The sequence below is a fragment of the Anomaloglossus baeobatrachus genome, chromosome 7, assembly GCF_048569485.1.
Source record: "Anomaloglossus baeobatrachus isolate aAnoBae1 chromosome 7, aAnoBae1.hap1, whole genome shotgun sequence".
In the NCBI taxonomy this organism is placed as follows: Eukaryota; Metazoa; Chordata; class Amphibia; order Anura; family Aromobatidae; genus Anomaloglossus; species Anomaloglossus baeobatrachus.
In genome coordinates, this window is record NC_134359.1 from 156128873 (window position 1) to 156148881 (window position 20009).

Consider the following 20009-nt stretch of genomic DNA (forward strand, 5'->3'; position numbering starts at 1 on the left):
GGAAAGGCGCAAGGGAACTGTCCTCAATGTAATGGAGTCAGACAACATAGTTCCATTAACAACACGGACAGGAATAGGCGCCTCTAACATGATAGAGGGAATATTGTGTCCCTTTACAAATCCTGAGGACACAAAAATCCCGTCAGCTCCGGAATCCACAAAAGCCATAATAGGCCATGTATTCTCAGATAACGAGAGCTGACCTGGGATACAACACTTAGAGGGTGCAGAAGACGTCTCTAGTAACCCCCCTCTAATGGTTACTAGGCCAGGGAGTTTCCCTGACGACTAGGACACTTGTTGGCATAGTGCCCAGCCTGACGACATACATAACATCTAGGAGGACCAGACTTGCGTAGTCTGGAAAACGTATGACCTAACTCCATAGGAGTGGGAGATGTTTCAGATGTTGAGGAAGATGGTAGTGGACCCTCAACAACTGGAATAGCCCGATGCTTAGGGCGTGAGGAAGAGACCTCGAGTCTACGTTCCTTATGGCGTACATCGATCCTCGTTGCTACTGTGATCAAGTCCTCCAGAGAAGCAGGGACCTCACGAGTAGCAAGGGCATCCTTGACATAGCCTGCCAACCCTCTCCAGAAGATAGGAATCAACACCTTCTCTGGCCAATCTAGTTCTGCCACCAGAGTTCTAAAAGCAATGGCATAAGAACTAGTGGATAACGAACCCTGAGATAGATCTAACAGTCTCAGGGCCGCATCATGGGTAACCTGCGGACCGATGAATACCGCCTTAAGAGCATCAAGAAAGTCTTGATGTCTCAGAGTAACCACATCAGAGCGCTCCCATAGGGGAGTCGCCCATTCTAAGGCTTTGTCCTGAAGTAAGGAGATGATAAAGCCTACTCTGGACCTCTCCGTAGAGAAGCGAGAAGAGTTGACCTCTAGGTGTATCTGACACTGACTAATGAAACCACGACATGATCTGGCATCGCCAGAATATCTGTTTGGCAGAGCAAGTCGAGGATCATGTGCAGATGTCACCATGGTCTGAGGTTTATCCTCTATACTCTTGAGCCGTGACTCAAGTACTTGTATGTAACGGTGTAACTGCTGATATTCTGCCATAACTGCCAGACCCTTGGCTCAGTCCTAATGTTACGGGGGGCTGTCTGATAATAACCGAAAGGAGTATCAGACAGTCAGGGTCCACCGTGCAAAGACTTTGCTGCAGACTATGGCAGAGTGCAATACCTCTGTTAACTCACAGAAGGATATAATAAGAAAGTAAAGCAATTCCTCCCTTACTTGGAGGGTGTGTGGAATGATCTCTGTTAATAATCACAGAGACAAAGGCAATGTGTGTGAAATGGCACCTACCTAGGTCCGCTCTTCTAGTGGTGCAAAAGAGACGAACAGCAGCGTAAGCCGCACAAAGCTCCTACCTGCGTTCGCTCCACTAGTGTGCGAGGACACGAACCACTAGATATGGCACCTGCCTAGGTCCGCTCTTCTAGTGGTGCAAAAGAGACGAACAGCAGCGTAAGCCGCACAAAGCTCCTACCTCTGTTCGCTCCCCTAGTGTGCGAGGATACGAACAACTGCCAGACGCAGTATAAGGAACGTTACCCTAGCGGCAACGTCCACCTACGAGTAGAATCACAAGGCCCAGCCAGACCATGTGCCTCAGGCACCTGCCTATGTCCGCTCCCCTAAGAGGTAAGGATACGGACAGCAGCCGAAGCTGTAAGGTATAAGAACGCTACCCTGCCGGTAGCGCTCACCTAGCATAGACAGAGGAATGCCTAGAGGAACGCGCACAGAGCGTCTACTCATATGCATGAACCAAGAGGACTGAGCACCATGCGGCATGTGTCAGGGTCTTATATAGACTCTGTGCCTCATCCAAGATGGAGGACACCAGAGCCAATCCGCTGCCAGAACGACAGGAGTGACGTCATGCTGGCCTATCACCGAGCAAGACGTCACAAGCACATGACCAGCGACCAATCGGCATAGAAGGTGTCAGAGACATGTGACCTCGTGTCAGCGATGATGTCACCCGCACATGTGCAATGGCTCCAAGATTGGACTTAGTCTCCGGCGCTCGCACATGTGCAGTAGCAAGAAATCTGGACTTAGTCTCCAGCGCTCGCACATGTGCAGTAGCAAGAAATCTGGACTTAGTCTCCAGCGCTCGCACATGTGCAGTAGCAAGAAATCTGGACATAGTCTCCAGTGCTCGCAGCAACCGTAACAGTCTGATAGTGTCAAACTTCTCAGTAATTGTCGCTCCTAAAAACCTGTTAGGTTCTTATTGCGTCCGTGCTTGCATTTAAAAACCGCACGTGTGTGGCAGTCGGTGGCAGCGTCAGGCTCCACATTGTCCCTGGATAGAGACGTGCATGATGGCCTGTAAACCTGAAGTGCCCATTGTAAGGAAGTGGGTCTATTGTAGTATAGCCCTTAGGCAGGGCAGGCAAAAATTTGGAGGCTCCACATTGTCCCTGGATAGAGACGTGCATGAGGGCCTGTAAACCTGAAGTGCCCATTATAAGGAAGTGGGTCTACTGTAGTATAGCCCTTTGGCAGGGCAGCCAAAAATTTGGAGGCTCAACATTGTTCCTGGATAGAGATGTGCATGAGGGCCTCAAAACATTGTTCCCATTGCAAAGGAGCGGGTCTCCTGTCATTGTAATGCCCATTCTGAAAGAATGGGCGAAAAAATTTACCACTGGGGGTATACCTGAAACAACGGCCTAACTATTGTAACGGTCATCATGGTGGCGCATGAGGAGAAGGAGGAGCAGTCCAGCGATTAGCCAAAGTCCAGAAGTGTGTTACCATGGGTGAGTGGAGGTACATGGCAAATTCCCGTTACAAACTTTAAATTCCGCTGTCATTTGCTGGTGGTGTGGTGAAGTCTGGCCCAATCCAACCCTTGTTCATCTTGATCAGAGTCAGCCTGTAAGCATTTTCAGTTGACAAGCGGGTGCGTTTATCTGTAATGATTCCACCTGCGGCACTAAAAACACGCTCTGACAAAACGCTAGCGGCAGGGCAGGCCAGGACTTCTAAGGCGTAGAGAGCCAATTCATGCCACGTGTCCAGCTTGGATACCCATTAATTGTAAGGCACAGAGGAATGTCAGAGTACATTTGTTCGATCTGCAAGGTACTCCTTGAGCATCTGGGCAAACTTAGGATTTCTTGTAGCACTACCCCGCACCTCAGGGGCTGTGGTATGTGAGGGGCTGAGAAAACTGTCCCACATCTTAAAGACTGTTCCCCTACCTCTGGCGGATTGGACTTTTGCGCCTCTCGGCTGTACGCCTTGGTTGTCCACCGATTCCTGACCTATGCCGCTAGCGTTTTGTGAGGGGAATGCTTTGCCTACTTCCGTGACTATGGCCTTCTGGAACTGCTGCATTTTGCCTGACCTCTCCGCCTCGGGAATAAGAGACATAAAGTTCTCCTTTTAGCGTGGATTTAACAGTGTTACCAACCAGTAATGATTGTCGGCCAAGATGTTCTTAACGCGAGGGTCACGAGACAGGCAGCTTACCATAAAGTCAGCCATGTGCGCCAGACTCTTAACAGTCATCACTTCAGTATCCTGACCAACACGATGACTGAACATGCTGTCCTCCTCCTCTTCCTCCTCCTCATCATCTACCCTGTCCTCTGGCCAGCCACGCTGAACCGAGGATATGACTGCATGTCATATCCTCAATTTGGCCGGAGAGTTGCTCCATGTCTTCATCCTCCTCCTTGTCATAGTCCTCCACTGCACGTTGTGATGAGACGAGGCTGGGTTGTGTGTTATCACCCACACCCACTACTGTTTCTTGCTCCAACTCATCGCGCTCCGCCTGCAATGCATCATGTTTGTTTTTGAGCAGAGACCATTTTAGAAGGCAGAGAAGCGGTATGGTGACGCTAATAATGTCGTCATCGCCGCTCACCATCTTAGTGGAGTCCTCAAAGTTTTGGCGGATGGTACATAGGTCGGACATCCATCTCCACTCCTCAGGTGTTATGTGTGGAGTTTGACCCATTTCCCGACGGCTTAGGTGATGCAGGTACTCAACAACTGGCCTCTTCTGCTCACATATCCTGACCAACATGTGCAGAGTTGAATTCCAACGCGTGGTGACATCACACACCAGTCTGTGAGCCGGAAGATGCAAATGGCGCTGAAAGCCGGCAAGGCCGGCTGAAGCAGTAGGTGACTTTCAAAAATGTGCAGACAGGCGGCGAACGTTTACCAGCAGATCAGACAGCTCTGAGTATGACTTTAGAAACCGCTGAACCATGAGGTTGAGCACATGGGCCACGCATGGAACATGTGTCAGCTGGCCTTGCCTCAAAGCCGCCACCAGGTTCCGGCCATTGTCACACACGACCTTTCCTGGCTTTAGGTTCAGAGGTGTGAGCCAGTGATCTGCCTGCTGTTTCAGAGCTGTCCACACCTCTTCTGCATTGTGGGGTTTGTCACCTATGCAGATTAGCTTCAGCACAGCCTGTTGCCGCTTCGCCGAGGCAGTGCTGCAGTGCTTCTGTGTCGCCCTGGACAAGCCAGGGGCCACAGAGCACAACACTTACACACCCCACACTCCCTGCATGCATATCATAGTCAAAACACAAAATCCTTGTTGTCCACACCAGGGGGTGGAGCCAGGCGGTTGGTCTCCACCCACCAAGGAGGAGGGAAAACACAGGCAGTGAGAGTTAGGGTACCTTCACACTTAGCGATGCAGCAGCGATCCGACCAGCGATCTGACCTGGTCAGGATCGCTGCTGCATCGCTACATGGTCGCTGGTGAGCTGTCAAACAGGCAGATCTCACCAGCGACCAGTGAACAGCCCCCAGCCAGCAGCGACGTGCAAGCGACGCTGCGCTTGCACGGAGCCGCCGTCTGGAAGCTGCGGAGACTGGTAACTAAGGTAAACATCGGGTATGGTTACCCAATATTTACATTAGTTACCAGCGCACACCGCTTAGCTGTGTGTGCAAGGAGCAGGGAGCCACGCACACTGAGCGCTGGCTCCTTGCTCTCCTAGCTACAGTACACATCGGGTTAATTAACCCGATGTGTAATGCAGCTACATGTGCAGAGAGCAGGAGCCGCGCACACTGCTTAGCGCTGGCTCCTTGCTCTCCTAGCTGCTGTACACATCGGGTTAATTAACCCGATGTGTACAGCAGCTACATGTGCAGAGAGCCGGAGCCGGCAGCACAGGCAGCGTGAGAGCTGCAGAGGCTGGTAACTAAGGTAAATATCGGGTAACCACCTTGGTTACCCGATGTTTATCTTGGTTACAAGCTTACCTCAGCTGTCAGACGCCGGCTCCGGCTCCTGCTCGCTTCATTTGTCGCTCTCTCGCTGTCACACACAGCGATCTGTGTGTCACAGTGGGAGAGCGCCTTTGAAGAAAACGAACCACGGCTGTGTGTAACGAGCAGCGATCTCGCAGCAGGGGCCAGATCGCTGCTCAGTGTCACACACAGCGAGATCGCTAATGAGGTCACTGCTGCGTCACAAAAAGCGTGACTCAGCAGCGATCTCGGCAGTGAGCTCACTGTGTGTGAAGCACCCCTAAAGCTAAGGAAGTGGAAGGAGGAAAGTAGTAGAGAGGAGAAAAGCGACAGCAAAGAGCCTGAAGTTGGTCCGGGTGTGTGGCCCGGACAGGACAGCAAGTTTGGCAGGATGTGGTGACCGTCTGCAGTGGAGGCCGATTGGAGTCTGCCGTAAGGACCGTGGACGGGTGGTGACCCGGCCGTACCGGACCGGTATACAAAGAGAAGCCAGCACCATTGGCAGGGGCCTTTCGGATCCCGGCAAGGCTTGGTGTCGCCGTGAATTTGCCAAATCCGTTAGTGAAGGGGACCTCAGGGTTTCCAAACAGCCAAGTCACGATAGAAGGCAACCGTCCAACCGTGAAGGGGAGACACCGCCACCGCCAAGGGCAACCGCCTCCCAGGGCCAGCGCCTGTGGGCAAAAGGGGCTCCTCCGGCCCATATCCAGGTCGGGGAGCGGGTTATCGGTGGGAAACCATCACTACCAACACTGAACTTAGGTGCAGGGAGAGACAGTCATCACTAACCTGCAGGGAGGAACAACCGCAGCCGTCCGAGGGACCCGTCCATCCAGCCACTTGTTTTACCGTGAACTGTGTCATCATCATTGGGCTGAGTGAGTACCTCCGTGCCGTGCGGCACAGCGCTGCCCCTGCGACCCTGCACCTCATCAGGCCCCGCAACCCGCCTGTCATCCATCTCTACCCCATCACCGGGCCCCGGGACAACCAACCCCCCTACCCACGGAGGGGAGAAATAACAACAAAGCTGCTCCCTGTCACAGGCTCCCGGGATCCCCGTCCAGAGCAGCGGTGGTGTCCACACAATCACCAGAACCGTTGGTGGCGTCACGGACAATATCCCCAAAACCCAAACGACCCCTTTTCACTCACGGGCGATGAGCTCCACTCGAGTCCCCGGGATCCGGCCATCGCTCGAGCTACCGAGCAGCAGCAGCCGTAGAGCAGCGGCAGCCGGACCCGAGCAGTGGGAGAGCGCAGCGTCCCCTCCTCCGCCCGCAACACTTCCAGCTTGGGACTGGTGTGGAGGGTAAAGTGGATGAGGATGCGCAGGAGGAGGAGGAGGCTGAGGAGCATGACATTCCGGAGCTGTAGAGTGTGGGTGAAACCCTGACTGAGGTAGGGCCTGCAAAACTTGGTGTGTGAAGGACGTGTTCTGTCCCTCGCTCAGACTGGGTCCCAGCTTCCACAATATTAACCCAGTGTGACGTCAACGAGATGTAGCGGCCTTGCCCACATGCACTTGTCCACGTGTCTGTGGTTAGGTGGACTTTGGCTGAAACAGCGTTGTTCAGGGCACGTGTGATGTTTTGTGACACGTGGTTATGCAATGCGGGGACGGCACACCGGGAGAAATAGTGGCGGCTGGGGACCGAGTAACGTGGGCAGCTGCCACCATCAGGTCGCGGAATGCTTCTGTCTCAACCAGCCTAAAAGGCAACATTTCCAGCACAAGCAGTCACGAAATGTTAGAATTTAGAAGTGTGGCAAGTGGGGCGTTGGCAGTGTATTTGCGCCTGCGTTCAAAGGTTTGCTGAATGGATAACTGAACGCTGCGCTGGGACAAGGACGTGCTTGATGATGGTGTTATTTCTGCGTGGGCAACTGCAGGTGCAGGGCCGGAGGAGGCTTGTTTGCGGGCAGCATGGACAGGGGATTGGCTCGCATGCACAACAAGCGAAGACGTAGCAGTGACATCAGCAAGCACTGCTCCTTGACTCTGTTGTACATCCCACAAAGTCAGGTGCTTGGCTGACATGTGCCTGATCATGCTGGTGGTGGTCAGGCTGCTAGTTTTGGTACCCCTGCTGATGCTGGCACGGCAGGTGTTGCAAATGGCCTTTTTAGAATCATGTGGAGCCAACTTAAAAAACTGCCAGACTCGGAAAGACCTAACATTTGTACAGGCACCTTGTGTCGTGTTGTTCCGGGGAACAGTTGCCTGACGTCTGCCTGGGGCCACCACCCTGCTTCTTACTGCCTGTTGGGATGCTACGCCTCCCTCCCCCTGTGCACTGCTGTCCTCGCTCTGCATATCCTCCTGCCAGGTTGGGTCAGTTACTGGATCATCCACCACGTCGTCTTCCTCTTCCGCACCCTGCTCCTCCTGACTTTCTGACAATTGTGTCTCATCATCGTCCACCCCTTGTTGAGACACGTTGCCAACTTCGTGAGAACGTGGCTGCTCAAATATTTGGGCATCTGTACATACAATCTCGTCATGGCCCACTTCAACAGGAGCTGGCGAGAGGCCAGAATGTGTGAATGGAAACGTGAACGAACAGCTCTTCCGAGTGTCCAAGTGTGGGATCAGTAATGTCCGTGGACGTGTACTCGGCCTGGTGGTAGGAAGGAGGATCAGGTTCTGAAATGTGCGGTGCAGTATCACGGCTACTGACACTTGACCGTGTGGAAGACAGAGTGTTTGTGGTGGTGCCAATCTGACTGGAAGCATTATCCGCTATCCAACTAACAACCTGTTGACACTGGTCTTGGTTCAAGAGCGGTGTACTGCTGCGGTCCCCAAGAATTTGGGACAGGACGTGCGAGCGAGTAGATGTGGCCCTTTGTTGTGGCGAAATTAGAGCTTGCACACGACCTCGGTCTCTGCCTGCACCACCATCAAGTCCACTTCCTTGTTCGTTGACAATGCCCTTGCGCATTTTGCAATGCTGTGCTGATGTGTATTCACTAGACTTGTGCGTTATATCCAAGTTTTTGCAAAACGCACACAAGTGCCGCGGAAAGCTGCCACCAACAGGCACACACGTGCGGTTTTTAAATGCAAGCACGGAGGCACTAAGAACCTAACAGGTCTATATCCAGGGACAACAGGTTTACAGGCCCTCATGCACGTCTCTATCCAGGGACAACGTGGAGCCTCCCAATTTTTGGCTGCCCTGCCTAAGGGCTATACTACAATAGACCCACTTCCTTACAATGGGCACTTCAGGTTTATAGGCCCTCATGCACATCTCTATCCAGGGACAACGTGGAGCCTCCCAATTTTTGGCTGCCCTGCCTAAGGGCTATACTACAATAGACCCACTTCCTTACAATGGGCACTTCAGGTTTACAGGCCCTCATGCTCGTCTCTATCCAGGGACAACGTGGAGCCTCCCAATTTTTGGCTGCCCTGCCTAAGGGCTATACTACAATAGACCCACTTCCTTACAATAGGCACTTCAGGTTTACAGGCCCTCATGCACGTCTCTATCCAGGGACAACGTGGAGCCTCCCAATTTTTGGCTGCCCTGCCTAAGGGCTATACTACAAGAGACCCACTTCATTACAATGGGCACTTCAGGTTTACAGGCCATCATGCACGTCTGTATGCAGGGGCATTGGTGAACCTCACAATTTTGGACTGCCCTGGCAAAGGAAAATACTACAAAGACTCACTTCCTCAAAATGGGCACATTAGACTCAGAGGCCTTTATGTACGTCTCTTCTCAGGGACATCGGAGTGCCACACAATGTTTTACGTAAAATCTTTCATGTATTGATCTCAAAAAGTAACATACATTAGCTCTATCTCACTATTGGGTATGTGCCCTTAACATTTCCGCCATGAAAATTCATTTTGGTGTCATTTTGGAAGGTTTTCTGGTGAGTCCGTAAAAATGGCGTAAAACGCGGACAAAATTGTTCACAGCTGTGACTTTTCAGTGATAAATGCTTCAAGGGGTCTTCCCCATGCTGTTGCCATGTCATTTGAGCACTCTTCTGAGACTTTTGTGCCATTTTTAGGGTTTCTACATGCTGCCGGGGGTCATTTCACAAAAATACTCGGGTCTCCCATAGGATAACATTGGGCTCAGTGCTCGGGCCGAGTACACGAGTATCTTGGGATGCTTGGCCCGAGCCTCGAGCACCCGAGCTTTTTAGTACTCGCTCATCTGTTACACGTCGTGGCTCTCTTATTGCAAGGAATGAGGTGGTCCCACATTCCTTGTCGGCCACGAGCCCTCCTGCTCAGCAGCACCAAAGGTCTGGGAGACTGTGCAGTCTGCAGGAGTTGCCTTCTCAGAGACACAGCAGAAGGGTGACACCTAGTGGTTCTCCCCTTGCAAGGAATGTAGCGGTCTCCCATCCCTTGCCTGCCATGAGCTCTCCTGCTCAGCATCACGGAGGCTCTGGGAGGTCGCACAGTGTGCAAAGAATATATGCTCAGGGAAGCAGTAAGACTTCCCATGTCTCTGCACATTGTGAAACCGGGGATCCCGCCTTTATGACCCAGAGGCAGGAAGATGAGCATGTGCTCCACGTGACGTCTTCTGATTCGCTCACTGATATCACACGGCCCCATGACGAGGCTGGTGATGTGCTGAATCCTGACTGGCTGGGCCAGGACGTCACGAACCCTGATTGGGTCACGCCCGTCTCGCGCCCGCACTTGGGTGGAGCTACACTTCCTTAAAAGCTCCCCCTGCCATCATGGCGGTGCGCGACCGTCCTTCTATGTTTGGATGTCTGGCAGCGTGCTGCCACGCCACTGCTTAGGCATTATTGCCTTTTGTGGGCTTTGCCCTTGCTGCTCAGGCAGCACCTAGTTTGCAGGTCTTGCCCCTGCCTTGCTGCTCCGGCAGTATCCCGTTTAGCAGGCTGTGTTCCTGTCCCAGGTGAGCTCCTCGAGTCTCTGTCGGACTCACTTGGTTTCTGAAGCACACGTGCGTGGGCACCTCTGTGCTACCCCCGTGCCATATTCCTGTGACTCCCGCTGGCACACGTGTGTAGGCACCTCTGTGCGTCCCCGTGCAACAGGTACACCGTACGAGAAGCCCCGAGCCATACAACCCTCGCGGGTTAGGGCGGACCGGTGTACATAGATCGTCGGTGACGTTCCAGACGATCACTAGCAGCAACCCACTCACTCTTTCCTGACCATAGCAGTGGTCCCTTACACCGCACAGTGGACCTTGACCGGCGGAAGCTGTCCATTTCCCATCTTGGCACGCTTCCCCGGGTCCCCCTCGTAACATTACGGTCGCGCCAAAGGTCTGGCTATGGCGGAAGAGCAGCAGCAGTTGCTGCGTTATGTGCAGCAGTTGGAGTCACGATTGGCAGCAGTGGAGCGGTTTTTCCCCGATAAGGCTGCTCTAGCAACAGTCGCCACCCAGGCGGCTACTCAGGCTGTGGAATTGTGCGGAAGGTCGCCTCGCCTTGCGCTCCCAGAGCGCTTCAGCGGGGACAGCTCTGAGTGCCGTGGTTTCATAAACCAGGTTACCACCTACTTGGAGATGTCCGCCACTCTTTATGCTACTGAGAAGGCGAAAGTAGCATTCGTCCAGTCCCTGCTCACAGGGAGAGCACTAAAATGGTCCACGCCGTTGTGGGAGTGCGGAGATCGGGTGGTGAATCACCTTCCAGTTTATCTTGAGGCCATGAGAAAGGTGTTCCTCGGGCCTCAAGTCACCCACGACTCTGCGCTGCGGCTCCTACGCCTTCGGCAAAGGTCCACTTCAGTCGGGGACTTTGCAGTACAATTCAGGACACTCGCCGCAGAGCTGGACTGGCCAGATAAAGTCCTGGTCCCTGTGTTCTGGGAGGGTCTAGCAGGGTTCGTCAAAGACACGCTGGCCACGCGTGACATGCCGACCACCTTAATGTCCTTGATTCGGCTTGCCTCTCGCATAGACATCCGCCACGCGGAGCAGAGGCTTGAGGTCTCTTCGGCACCCACGTTTACCTGGTCTACAGAGCCTCTGACTTCCCTTCCCCACCAGACCGGTCTCCCAGCCAGCTCTGTTGATGACTCTGTGGAGCCAATGGAAGTCTCCAAAGTGGTCTCCTCTACCACAGGTTCTCTGCCGTCGGCCGATTGCTTTGCCTGTGGGCAGGGGGGACATGTAGCTACCCGATGTTTGAAACCTTCGGAAGAAAGTCAGTGTCTTGTTTCACCTTCAATCAGCGTGAGGAGGGTCATTCCCACTTCCCAAGACCAGGTGCCACCTGGTAAGACCCTCACTTCCTCTGACTCAAGGAACGGTGTGCTGTCATGGGATCATGCCTCCAAAGTTGGGGCCCACTTAGGGGTCGACAGGACCAGAGACCTAGGGGTCAGGCATTATTGGGGGCCGGCGGTAGCTCAGGATGTACAGAAGAATATGGGAGTCCGTACGTCATGTGCGTATAATATACCGTTCAGGCGGAGGCCTGCGGGTCTTCCACATCCTGTGCCATCTTTTGCACCTGGTGACCTAGTGTGGCTGTCTTCTAAACATATTAACCTTCCGGTACAGACAGCCGAATTTGCTCCTAGGTACCTTGGCCCATTTACAGTAATAGAGCAGGTAACCCCGGTAACATATCGACTCCAGCTCCCTCCGTGCTGGGCTATTTCTAATACTTTTCATGTATCTCTCCTGAAACCCGTACAACCTAAAACCTCGGGGTCTCTGCTGTCCCAGGTTGGCTTCTCGTCCGACGACCCTGAAGTAGCGAAGCTAGTAAGAACAAAAATTGTACAGGGCAAGAGGTACTTCCTCGTGGAGTGGGTCGGTCGTGGCCCGGAGCATAGGTCCTGGGAATTGGAGGAGCATGTCCACGCCCCAGGTTTGGTGGCGGCCTTCAGGCGCAGGCGAGGGGGGTCCCTAGACGGGGGGGGTAATGTTACACGTCGTGGCTCTCTTATTGCAAGGAATGAGGTTGTCCCCCATTCCTTGTCGGCCACGAGCCCTCCTGCTCAGCAGCACCAAAGGTCTGGGAGACTGCGCAGTCTGCAGGAGTTGCCTTCTCAGAGACACAGCAGAAGGGTGACACCTAGTGGTTCTCCCCTTGCAAGGAATGGAGCGGTCTCCCATCCCTTGCCTGCCACGAGCTCTCCTGCTCAGCATCACGGAGGCTCTGGGAGGTTGCGCAGTGTGCAAAGAATAGATGCTCAGGGAAGCAGCAAGACTTCCCATGTCTCTGCACATTGTGAAACCGGGGATCCCGCCTTTATGACCCAGAGGCAGGAAGATGAGCATGTGCTCCACGTGACGTCTTCTGATTCGCTCACTGATATCACACGGCCCCATGACGAGGCTGGTTATGTGCTGAATCCTGACTGGCTGGGCCAGGACGTCACGAATCCTGATTGGGTCACGCCCGTCTCGCGCCCGCCCTTGGGTGGAGCTACACCTCCTTAAAAGCTCCCCCTGCCATCATGGCGGTGCGCGACCGTCCTTCTATGTTTGGATGTCTGGCAGCGTGCTGCCACGCCACTGCTTAGGCATTATTGTCTTTTGTGGGCTTTGCCCTTGCTGCTCAGGCAGCACCTAGTTTGCAGGTCTTGCCCCTGCCTTGCTGCTCCGGCAGTATCCCGTTTAGCAGGCTGTGCTCCTGTCCCAGGTGAGCTCCTCGAGTCTCTGTCGGACTCACTTGGTTTCTGAACCACACGTGCGTGGGCACCTCTGTGCTACCCCCGTGCCATATTCCTGTGACTCCCGCTGGCACACGTGTGTAGGCACCTCTGTGCATCCCCGTGCAACAGGTACACCGTACGAGAAGCCCCGAGCCATACAACCTTTACGGGTTAGGGTGGACCGGTGTACATAGATCGTCTGTGACGTTCCAGACGATCACTAGCAGCAACCCGCTCACTCTTTCCTGACCATAGCAGTGGTCCCTTACACCGCACAGTGGACCTTGACCGGCGGAAGCTGTCCATTTCCCATCTTGGCACGCTTCCCCGGGTCCCCCTCGTAACACTAGTCAATATCCAATTCTTTGACAAGTCTTACGATATGACAAGGGTAATACCAAGGCCAGATATCCATCCACAGACAGCTGTTTCGGGGTATTGCCCCTCATCAGTGTAGAATAGGATTCTGGACAGGTGGGAGCAATGCCTAGTAGACCAGCAAAACAAAACAATCACTGATCTCTGGGAGACCAGCCAAAGAAAACACTGCCGGCAGGCAACGAGGGCGCTCAACATGGTGAAATCCAAGGTGCATTGCCCCCTGGGAAATATGTAAATCTATAACGTCCGTGGTCTCTCTGTTAGGAGTCTCAACACAGAAACTAGCCAGATATCCCTCTGGGAAGAACCTAGCCAAGGAATGACTCTTTTTAGGAGACCACCATAGCCACCATATTAGGTGGCCCTTTTAGTCAATATCCAACTCTTTGACAAGTTTTAAGATATGACAAGGAAAATACCTAGGCCAGGTATCCATCCACAGACAGCTGTTTCGGGGTATTGTCCCTCATCAGTGTGGAGTAGGATTCTGGCCAGGTGGGAGCAAAGCCTTTTAGACCAACAAGAGAAAACAGTCACTGATCTCGGGGAGACCAGCCAACGAGGGCACTCAACACAGTGAAATCCTAGGAGCATTGCCCCCTGGGAAATATGCAAATCAAAAACATCCATGGAGCCTCTGTTAGGAGTCTCAACACAGAAACCAGCCAGATATCCCTTCGGGAGGGACCTAGCCAAGGAGTGGTTCTTTTTGGAAGACCACCATAACCACCATATTAAGTGACCCTTTTAGTCAATATCCAACTCTTTGACAAGTTTTAAGATATGACAAGGGAAATACCAAGGCCAGGTATCCATCCACTGATAGCTGTTTTGGGGTTTTGCCCCTTATCAGTGTAGAGTAGGATTCTGGCCAGGTGGGAGCAATGCCTAGTAGACCAGCAAGACAAAACAATCACTGATCTCTGGGAGACCAGCCAAAGAAAACACTGCCGGCAGGCAACGAGGGCGCTCAACATGGTGAAATCAAAGGTGCATTGCCCCCTGGGAAATATGAAAATCTATAACGTCCGTGGTCTCTCTGTTAGGAGACTCAACACAGAAACTAGCCAGATATCCCTGTGGGAAGGACCTAGCCAAGGAATGACTCTTTTTAGGAGACCACCATAGCCACTATATTAGGTGGCCCTTTCAGTCAATATCCAACTCTTTGACAAGTTTTAAGATATGACAAGGAAAATACCTAGTCCAGGTATCCATCCACAGACAGCTGTTTTGGGGTATTGCCTCTCATCAGTGTGGAGTAGGATTCTGGCCAGGTGGGAGCAAAGCCTTTTAGACCAACAAGAGAAAACAATCACTGATCTCGGGGAGACCAGCCAACGAGGGCACTCAACACAGTGAAATCCTAGGAGCATTGCCCCCTGGAAAATATGCAAATCAAAAACATCCATGGAGCCTCTGTTAGGAGTCTCAACACAGAAACCAGCCAGATATCCCTGCGGGAGGGACCTAGCCAAGGAGTGGTTCTTTTTAGAAGACCACCATAACCACCATATTTAGTGACCCTTTTAGTCAATATCCAACTCTTTGACAACTTTTATGATATGACAAGGGAAATACCAAGGCCAGGTATCCATCCACTGATAGCTGTTTCGGGGTTTTGCCCCTTATCAGTGTAGAGTAGGATTCTGGCCAGGTGGGAGCAATTCCTAGTAGACCAACAAGACAAAACAATTACTGATCTCGGGGAGACCAGCCAAAGAAAACACTGCCGGCAGCAAACGAGGGCGCTCAACACAGTGAAATCCTAAGTGCATTGCCCCCTGGGAAATATTAAAATCATAAACATCCATGGAGCCTCTCATAGGAGTCTCAACACAGAAACCAGCCAGATATCACTCCGGGAAGCACCTAGCCAGGGAGAGGCTTTATTTAGGAGACCACCATATTAAGTGTCCCTTTTAGTCAATATCCAACTCTGACAAGTTTTAAGATATGACAAGGAAATTACCAAGGCCAGGTATCCAACCACAGACAGCTATTTAGGGGTATTGCCCCTCATCAGTGTGTAATAGGATTCTAGCCAGGTGGGAGCAATGCCTAGTAGACCAAAAAGACAAAACAATCACTGATCTCGGAGAGACCAGCCAAAGAAAACACTGCCGGTAGCAAGTTTTAAGATATGACAAGGAAAATACCAAGGCCAAGTATCCATCCACAGGCAGCTGTTTCGAGGTATTGCCCCTCATCAGTGTTGAGTAGTACTCTGGCCAGGTGGGAGCAATGCCTACTAGACCAACAAGACATAACAATCACTGATCTCGGGAAGACCAGCCAAAGAAAACACTGCCGGCAGCCAAGGAGGGTGCTCAAAACAGTGAAATACTAGGTGCATTGCCCCCTGGGAAATATGCAAATCAAAAATGTCCGTGCAGCCTCTGTTAGGAGTCTCAACACAGAAACTAGCCAGATATCCCTCCAGGAAGGACCTAGCCAAGGAGTGGCTTTTTTTAGGAGACCACCATAACCACCATATTAAGTGGCCCTTTTATTTGGTATCCAACTCCTTGACAAGGTTTAGGATATGACAAGGGAAATTCCAAGGCCAGGTATCCATCAACTGACAGCTGTTTCGGGGTTTTGATCCTCATCAGTGTAGAGTAGGATTCTGGCCAGGTGGGAGCAATGCCTAATAGACAAACAAGACATAACAATCACTGATCTCGGGGAGACCAGCCAAAGAAAACACTGCCGGCAGCCAACGAGGGTGCCTAACACAATAAAATACTAGGTGCATTGCCCCCTTGGAAATTTGCAAATCAAAAACGTCCGTGGAGCTTCTGTTAGGGTCTTAACACAGAAACTAGCCAGACATCTCTCCAGGAAGGACCTAGGCAAGGAGTGACCCTTTTTAGGAGACGACCACAACCATCATATTAATTGGCACTTTTATTCAATATCCAACTCTTTGACAAGTTTTAAGATATGACAAGGGAAATACCAAGGCCCGGTATCCATCCACAGGCAGCTGTTTCAGGGTATTGCCCCTCATCAGTGTTGAGTAGTATTCTGGCCAGATGAGAGCAATGCCTAGTAGACCAACAAGACATAACAATCACTGATCTCGGGGAGACCAGCCAAAGAAAACACTGCCGGCAGCCAAGGAGGGTTCTCAAAACAGTGAAATACTAGGTGCATTGCCCCTGGGAAATATGCAAATCAAAAACGTCCGTGCAGCCTCTGTTAGGAGTCTCAACACAGAAACTAGCCAGATATCCCTCCAGGAAGGACCTAGCCAAGGAGTGGCTTTTTTTAAAAGACCACCATAACCACCATATTAAGTGGCCCTTTTATTTGGTATCCAACTCCTTGACAAGTTTTAAGATATGACAAGGAAAATACCAAGGCCAGGTATCCATCCACAGGCAGCTGTTTCTGGGTATTGCCCCTCACCAGTGTGGAGTAGGATTCTGGCCAGGTGGGAGCAATGCCTAGTAGACCAACAAAACATAACAATCACTGATCTCGGGGAGACCAGCCAAAGAAAACACTGCCGGCAGCCATGGAGGGCGCTCAACACAGTGAAATACTAGGTGCATTGCCCCTGGGAAATATGCAAATCAAAAACGTCCGCAGAGCCTCTGTTAGGGTCCCAACACAGAAACTAGCCAGATATCCCTCCGGGAAGGACCTAGCCAAGGAGTGGCTCTTTTTAGGAGACCACAATAACCACCATATTAAATGGCCCTTTTAGTCAATATCTAACTCTGACAAGTTTTAACATATGACAAGGGAAATACCATGGCCAGGTATCCATCCACAGACAGCTGTTAAGGGGTATTGCCCCTCATCAGTGTGGAGCAGGATTCTGGCCAGGTGGGAGCAATGCTGAGTAGACCAAGAAGACAAAACAATCACTGATCTCGGGTAGACCAGCCAAAGAGGGCGCTCAACACATTGAAATTCTAGGTGCATTGCCCTCTGGTAAATATGCAAATCAAATTTGTCCGTGGAGCCTCTGTTAGGAGTCTTAACACAGAAACTAGAAAATTATCCCTCTGGGATGGACCTAGCCAAGGAGTGGCTCTTTTTAGGAGACCACCATAACCACCATATTAAGTGACCCTTTTAGTCAATATCCAACTCTTTGACAACTTTTATGATATGACAAGGGAAATACCAAGGCCAGGTATCCATCCACTGATAGCTGTTTCGGGGTTTTGCCCCTTATCAGTGTAGAGTAGGATTCTGGCCAGGTGGGAGCAATTCCTAGTAGACCAACAAGACAAAACAATTACTGATCTCGGGGAGACCAGCCAAAGAAAACACTGCCGGCAGCAAACGAGGGCGCTCAACACAGTGAAATCCTAAGTGCATTGCCCCCTGGGAAATATGTAAATCATAAACATCCATGGAGCCTCTCATAGGAGTCTCAACACAGAAACCAGCCAGATATCACTCCGGGAAGCACCTAGCCAGGGAGAGGCTTTATTTAGGAGACCACCATATTAAGTGTCCCTTTTAGTCAATATCCAACTCTGACAAGTTTTAAGATATGACAAGGAAATTACCAAGGCCAGGTATCCAACCACAGACAGCTATTTAGGGGTATTGCCCCTCATCAGTGTGTAATAGGATTCTAGCCAGGTGGGAGCAATGCCTAGTAGACCAAAAAGACAAAACAATCACTGATCTCGGGGAGACCAGCCAAAGAAAACACTGCCGGTAGCAAGTTTTAAGATATGACAAGGAAAATACCAAGGCCAAGTATCCATCCACAGGCAGCTGTTTCGAGGTATTGCCCCTCATCAGTGTTGAGTAGTACTCTGGCCAGGTGGGAGCAATGCCTACTAGACCAACAAGACATAACAATCACTGATCTCGGGGAGACCAGCCAAAGAAAACACTGCCGGCAGCCAAGGAGGGTGCTCAAAACAGTGAAATACTAGGTGCATTGCCCCCTGGGAAATATGCAAATCAAAAATGTCCGTGCAGCCTCTGTTAGGAGTCTCAACACAGAAACTAGCCAGATATCCCTCCAGGAAGGACCTAGCCAAGGAGTGGCTTTTTTTAGGAGACCACCATAACCACCATATTAAGTGGCCCTTTTATTTGGTATCCAACTCCTTGACAAGGTTTAGGATATGACAAGGGAAATTCCAAGGCCAGGTATCCATCAACTGACAGCTGTTTCGGGGTTTTGATCCTCATCAGTGTAGAGTAGGATTCTGGCCAGGTGGGAGCAATGCCTAATAGACAAACAAGACATAACAATCACTGATCTCGGGGAGACCAGCCAAAGAAAACACTGCCGGCAGCCAACGAGGGTGCCTAACACAATAAAATACTAGGTGCATTGCCCCCTTGGAAATTTGCAAATCAAAAACGTCCGTGGAGCTTCTGTTAGGGTCTTAACACAGAAACTAGCCAGACATCTCTCCAGGAAGGACCTAGGCAAGGAGTGACCCTTTTTAGTAGACGACCACAACCATCATATTAATTGGCACTTTTATTCAATATCCAACTCTTTGACAAGTTTTAAGATATGACAAGGGAAATACCAAGGCCCGGTATCCATCCACAGGCAGCTGTTTCGGGGTATTGCCCCTCATCAGTGTTGAGTAGTATTCTGGCCAGATGAGAGCAATGCCTAGTAGACCAACAAGACATAACAATCACTGATCTCGGGGAGACCAGCCAAAGAAAACACTGCCGGCAGCCAAGGAGGGTGCTCAAAACAGTGAAATACTAGGTGCATTGCCCCTGGGAAATATGCAAATCAAAAACGTCCGTGCAGCCTCTGTTAGGAGTCTCAACACAGAAACTAGCCAGATATCCCTCCAGGAAGGACCTAGCCAAGGAGTGGCTTTTTTTAAAAGACCACCATAACCACCATATTAAGTGGCCCTTTTATTTGGTATCCAACTCCTTGACAAGTTTTAAGATATGACAAGGAAAATACCAAGGCCAGGTATCCATCCACAGACAGCTGTTTCGGGTTATTGCCCCTCATCAGTGTGGAGTAGGATTCTGGCCAGATGGAAGCAATGCCTAGTAGACCAACAAGACAAAACAATCACTGATCTCAGGGAGACCAGACAAAGAAAACACTTCCAGGAGCCAACGAGGGCGCTCAACACAGTGAAATCCTAGGTTTATTGCCCCCTGAGAAATATGCAAATCAAAAATGTCCGTGGAGCCTCTGTTAGGAGTCTCAACACAGAAACTAACCAGATATCCCTCCGGGAAGGACCTAGCCAAGGAGTGGCTTTTTTTTGGGAGACCACCATAACCACCATATTAAGTGACCCTTTTATTCAATATCCAACTCTTTGACAAGTTTTAAGATATGACAAGGGAAATACCAAGGCCAGGTATCCATCCACTGGCAGCTGTTTCTGGGTATTGCCCCTCACCAGTGTGGAGTAGGATTCTGGCCAGGTGGGAGCAATGCCTAGTAGACCAACAAAACATAACAATCACTGATCTCGGGGAGACCAGCCAAAGAAAACACTGCCAGCAGCCATGGAGGGCGCTCAACACAGTGAAATACTAGGTGCATTGCCCCTGGGAAATATGCAAATCAAAAACGTCCGCAGAGCCTCTGTTAGGGTCCCAACACAGAAACTAGCCAGATATCCCTCCGGGAAGGACCTAGCCAAGGAGTGGCTCTTTTTAGGAGACCACAATAACCACCATATTAAATGGCCCTTTTAGTCAATATCTAACTCTGACAAGTTTTAACATATGACAAAGGAAAT